This window comes from Capricornis sumatraensis, chromosome 21, assembly GCF_032405125.1.
Source record: "Capricornis sumatraensis isolate serow.1 chromosome 21, serow.2, whole genome shotgun sequence".
NCBI lineage: Eukaryota > Metazoa > Chordata > Mammalia > Artiodactyla > Bovidae > Capricornis > Capricornis sumatraensis.
In genome coordinates this window covers 2,828,159-2,834,307 of record NC_091089.1, presented here as the reverse complement: position 1 = coordinate 2,834,307, position 6,149 = coordinate 2,828,159, and the positions used below count along the sequence as shown (strand labels likewise).

The window sequence follows — 6,149 nt, the reverse complement described above, 5'->3', positions numbered from 1 at the left end:
GTATTTAAAACTGAGATCATGTGGCAACACTGTGGGTCTATCTTCGATGATTATCAATTTGTCCATTGCCTGTGCTGATCAGGGGATTTGGGGCTTCCCTGGTGGCTCAGCTGATAAACAATCCACCTGCAATGCGGGAGACCTGGGTTTGATCCCTGGGTGGGGAAGATCCCCTGCAGAAGGGAATGACAACCCACTCCAGTATTCTTGCCTAGGAAATCCTATGGGCAGTGAAGTCTGGTGGGCTACAGTCCATGGGATCAGAGAGTCAGACACGACTGAACGACTAACACTTTAACTTTTTGACTGTGGACTGTATTTGAAAAGAATGCCCTAAAAGATATTTCAAGGGAGAGTGTGTGGTGATAACACGTGGATTATAAACTGAGAAGGGAAAAATGCATAAATAATAAAATTCTTAAATTAGAAACAATTGCATTGATCATGGAAATCAATCTGGATATCCTGATACAATTTATAAAACAGGCACTGATCCCTGATGGTAAAAATAAAAAACAGATAATATATTTTTGCTTTTTCACAGATGGAACACCAAGGAAAAGCACCAGAAGGTAATCTCACCAAGTTGATGGAAGTTGATTTCCTGGACTTTGTTGGTGTTCCTCATCTCCAGAGGTTTTTATTTGGACGGTTCTTACTCATCTATATAATTATCTTGATGAGCAATGGCATCATATTTCTGATAACAAAACTAGACCCTAGTCTCCAGACCCCCATATATTTTTTCCTTGGCAATTTTTACCTTTTGGAAATCTGCTATGTGTCTGTTACACTCCCCAGAATGCTCACCAGTCTTTGGACACAAAGAAGAATGGATTTTTTTAGTTGCTTGTGCCACACAAATGTGCTTCATTCTTATACTTGGGGCCACCGAGTGCTTCCTTCTGGCTGACGGCCTAACCGCTATGCGGCCATTTGTAGCCCTCTGCACTATCCTCTAGTCAGGAACTTCAAGGTGTGTATCCAGCTAGTGGCTGGCTCCCGAATCAGTGGAATCCCAATCCAAATAGGCCAGACATGCCACATTTTCTCTCTGCCCTTTTGTGTTTCTAACCCCATCAACCATTTCTTCTGTGACATCCCTCCCATACTCAAGCTGGCCTGTGGGGACACTTTTCTGAATGAAATGTTGGTCTTCACAGTTGCTGTGGTGTTTGTTGTGGTTCCATTTCTGTTGATACTTGTCTCATGGCAAAATCGTCTCCACAATCCTTAAATTGCCATCAGCCACAAGTCGGGGCAAAGCCTTTTCCACCTGCTTATCTCATCTTATGGTTGTGGCATTATTCTTCAGATCAGGCCTTGTCACATATTTAAGACCCAAGACCCAAGGCTCCTACACAATTGTGACACCTGTGTTTAACCCCCTGATATAGGATGTCTAAGGAACAAGGATGTCATGATGGCACTGAGAAAATGGCCATGCAAATACCTTAGTTCATTGAAAAAATAAGTTGTATTTCAGAACTTGATGTCTTATATATTTGTTACAAATTTTAAATATTTATTTTAAACTCAATTTATCTGTCTATAAAGTCGTAGTTATTACCAAAATAAAAATTACTTGTAACACTGCAAAACCTTTCTGTCTCCAGTTATATAGTTGTGTATGGGTCAACAAATAGCAAATCATTCACTTGGGAATTCTGTAACCTCATTGTGAAATGTTCTCTTGTAGTAATAACTTTAGACAAGAATTGCTATAATAGATCCAGTTGTAATACAGACTCAGGTATATCACTTATTTGAAAGCACATTATTCAGTTCCATAGAATTGTCACAGAACTTTTTAAAACTAAGTTAGTAGTGGGCATTAATTAAAATGTTATGTATAGTTTGGCCTAGCAATTATTCTACAGAGAAATAATTTCTTGGAGTGAAAAGTACCTCTCATTGGGAATGTAGTTTAATAAATGATGTTGTACAATGATATTAGTAATTATTAGGCATCACTTATGTGTATATCAGATTAAATCCATAATATAATTTTTTGAGTTGAAAAAAGATATTATTGAAAACTTTACATATAATAAGATGGACTTGGAAAAAGTGATGGGAATATTCACAAGTCATGTTTTTTTAAATATATTTTCCTAGAGATGATAGTGGGGATAGGAAAGTTAGGGGAAAAGGGAAAGGATTTAAATTTTTGTAAAAGTAAGTATCTGCTATAAAAGCACAAGTACTGTACACCTTAAACTTTACATACATACACATATTAGAAATGGTCAATACAAAAATAATCATTGTTGTTAACTATGGAAATCACAGAGTAAATCATTCTATTTTCCCTTTGTTTTATTGAAATTATGCAGTTTATTACAATAAGCTTGTGCTATTCAGGTAATCAAAATAACAAAAATAAATTTGTATTCATTCTGGACAAGGAAAATCACAATTATTAGTTGTGTGCGCTATTTCTGTAGTTATATAATTTTCAAAATTCCATGTATGTATAATAATCCTTCATATAGACAGGCAACAGATCATTGCAGAAATATGACCTGTCACTGGTACTCAAAGTTAAAAAATATGATGAAGCTTGAACTGTTGCTTTTAAAGTTTATTCCCATAAAAATATATGTCAGTTTTGTTCACATTTATATGGAGCTGGCTATTTCCATATGGATAGGGAGATGAAGTACCACTTTCTCCTTGGGAGAAAACAGATGACATGTGACCAATTCTGATAATAAAGTGAAGAAGGAAAAACCAACTCTTCTTGAGAACAAAACAAACAGTGTATCACCAAGATTCTCAATACAGCCATCATAACCTAGCAAAATCTAATGGAAACAATTGAATACAGGGGAGGTTAAGAGAAAGAGAACTATAATAACAGCAACAACAAAATTCCAGGAAAATTTCTAGGCAGAAGTTGGATAAATCCTGAAACTATTGTATGTTGAAAAGATTGAGACAGAAATCCTTTCTTTTTTCTCTCCCTCCTGCCTAATTAAAAACAACAACAACAACAACTTTTTAGAGAGAAGAGCTAACTAATGGGGGAGGGGGGGCAACATTTAAAAATATTGATAGATCGAACAGATGTGACTGGATCTCTCTCCTTTTATAGAGAAGGGCAAAAAAGAGTGATATCTTGGAGCATTATGACTTCTTTGGGTACATACTGACGTTCCACAAGCTAAAAATGTCAGTGGACAGCTTCAGAAATTATTTTCTCTTTGGCTTGGCAACTAACAAACTATATCTAAACTAGTTACCACATTCAGTGGTAATAGCTTGCCAAAAATCTGTATCTGTATCACTTGTTTTTTAAACACAATGAATGTGAGCGAATACTACCACTGCTTTGTAAATAATAAATATCTTTATGAGTAAGATAATCCTCTGTTACTACTTTGCATTGTACTCTTTCCAGAATAAGTCACTTAATAATTCTGAGAAACTAAGTACACACAATTTTATTATTTAGAAACATGAAAACAGATATTCATTGATGTAGGTATACATGCGTGTCTGTGTGTGTACTTTAGGAGAATATTGCTCTTGTGGACTGAAGTCAACTGACAACGAAGGATGGAAAGGTCAATAAATAATATGTGCAGAATCTTTCCAAGATTAATAGCCTGATTCGGGGAAAGTGAAAAGTGAATATGTCTTCCTTGTGCATCTGGGTTGTATTAGTAGCTTGGATTCTTTGCTGGAAAAGAATATTCAGGGAATAATGGTAGACATCATCTCTTTCTTTCTTTCTTTTAAAGGTATCTGCATATTTATATAGGTATCATATGTATAATTGTTTCTTGGAATAGTGTTTTTCTATATGTAACCTTTATATCGAAAAACTATTTCTCTAGCTGTGACATGAAAGCATGTAAGCTTATTTCACTATCATATAATTATTACAGAGAACATATATGGAAATAGAATAATAGAATTGGAAGATAAAGAGAAGGTGAACATATGGTCTAAGGGAAGAGTTGGAAAAAATATAAATTATGAAACAAACTTTTAGAGAGATGATGTTGAAATTTCAAAAAGGAAGATGATTGAGCTTTGCCATAATAAACTTTATACACAAAAGATATACATATTTATATATGTACATTTATATTTTGTGTTTAAAGCATTTAAATAGATGATAGATACATAGATAAAAAGAGCTTGTATATGTGTATGCAATAACACAGATGTGAACTTTTCTAGGTGGATTCATTGAAGTAATTATATTTAGAATGATTAAGGTGGTCATATATGGCCTTCCCCAGTGGCTCAGCTGTAAAGAATCTGCCTGGAGTGCAGGAACTGAAGGAGACATGGGTTTGATCCCTGGATTGGGAAGATACCCTGGAGAAGGGCATGGCAACCCATTCCAGTATTCTTGCCAGGAGAATCCCATGGATAGAGGAGCCTGGCTGGTTTCAGTCCATAGGGTGGCACAATCAGACACAACTGAAGTGACTTAGCATGCACACACAAGGTTGTCACATATATATATTGTTGTTATTCAGTACTCAGTTGTGTCCGACTCTTTGTGAGCCCATGGACTGTAGCATGCCTGGCTTCCCTATCCTTCACCATCTTCCGGAGCTTGCTTCATTCAAACTCATGTCCATAGAATTGGTGATGCCATCCAACCATCTCATCCTCTGTCGTCCCCTTCTCCTCCTGCCCTCAATCTTTCCCAGCATCAGAGTCTTTTCTAATGAGTCAGCTCTTCTCATTAGCTAGCCAAAGTATTGGAGCTTTAGCTTCAGCATCAGTCCCTCCAATGAATATTCAGGACTGATTTCCTTTAGGATTGACTGGTTTGATCTTCTTACAGTCCAAGGTACTCTCAAGACTCTTCTCCAACACCACAGTTTAAAAGCATCAATTCTTCGGCACTCAGCCTTCCTTATAAAATGTGTCTTTGAGGGTCATTATTCTGTGACAACCAACATACTTGACAAGGCAGAGAATCAATTAATAACTGCCTCATATATTGGATTTCCATACTGAAAGTATGTGCAAACATTAGCAAACCAATGAATATCTTAGACCAAATAAAAAGAGGAAGAGCCTTGAGATAATCTCTGTCCTTTTCTTTCAAGTGAGGTCTCATTTAGAATTGTAAGTAAAATCAAATGACTAACAAAAAACTATCTACTCTCTTTCATTGTGACAAAGAATGGTAGATGACAGTGAAAAACATATTTGGAAAAAATAGTTAATGAATTAAAGAATGTTTCTAGAATCTTGAAAATCAATTGATGAGAATCTAGAAAGGAATGGAGATAGAAGAATATGTGTGCTACGGAAATTCAGTGCAAAATTTACTGTTCCATGTCAGCAAATAGTGGCAGGTGCTGTAAGCCAAGGATAAGAGCAAGTATTTATTCATGCATACATATCATGAGACACCAAGGCAGAATGAACTCTGCCTGAAGGTTTAAGAAGGCAGGGAAGTGTGAACGTTGTTGTAAGAGAATTTGTATTAATAATATTGTTAAAATAATTTCAATATTTAAATGAGTAGCTTTCATTCTATGGAAAACAGATGTTGGCAAATGCTTCCTTCTCCAAGATTTTTAAAGTTTCCGAAACGATTCCTTGAATCCAAGATATTATGTTCATTGCTTTGACATAATTAATGATAGTAGGCATCATTGCTATTTTATAGACAGAGAAATTGATACAAGAAGAACAGTTGAGATACTGAGAATGCACAGATTATAATAAATTCAAAACAAAAATCAGTTATCTTAATTATAGGACTGATACTGTTTCATTTCATTACAATTTGCTTATCTAAGAGTTAAGAGAAAGAATTACTATTGTTATTCAGTCTCAAGTCATGTCCAACTGTTTGTGACCCCATGGACTGTAGTATGCCAGGCTCCTTTGTCCTCCACTGTCTCCCAGAGTTTGTTCAAGTTCATGCTCATTAAGTCCATCATGCTATCTAATTATTTCATCCTCAGCCACTTCCTTTTCCTTTTGCCTTCAATCTTTCCCAGCATCAGGGTCTTTTCCAATGAGTTGGTTCTTTGCATCAGGTGGCCATATTGGAGCTTCAAATTTAGCATCAGTCCTTCTAATGAATATTGATTTCCCTTAGGACTGACTGGTTTGACCTTCTTGCATCCAAGAGACTTCTTTAGCATCACAGTTTGAAAGGGAAA

General features: G+C 35.9%; 1 pseudogene; it reads left to right on the top strand.

Moving 5' to 3' along the window:
* The first annotated feature begins 544 nt into the window (after positions 1–544).
* LOC138097728 (olfactory receptor 10AG1-like) lies at positions 545–1,474 on the top strand (annotated as a pseudogene).
* The last annotated feature ends 4,675 nt before the right edge of the window (positions 1,475–6,149 follow it).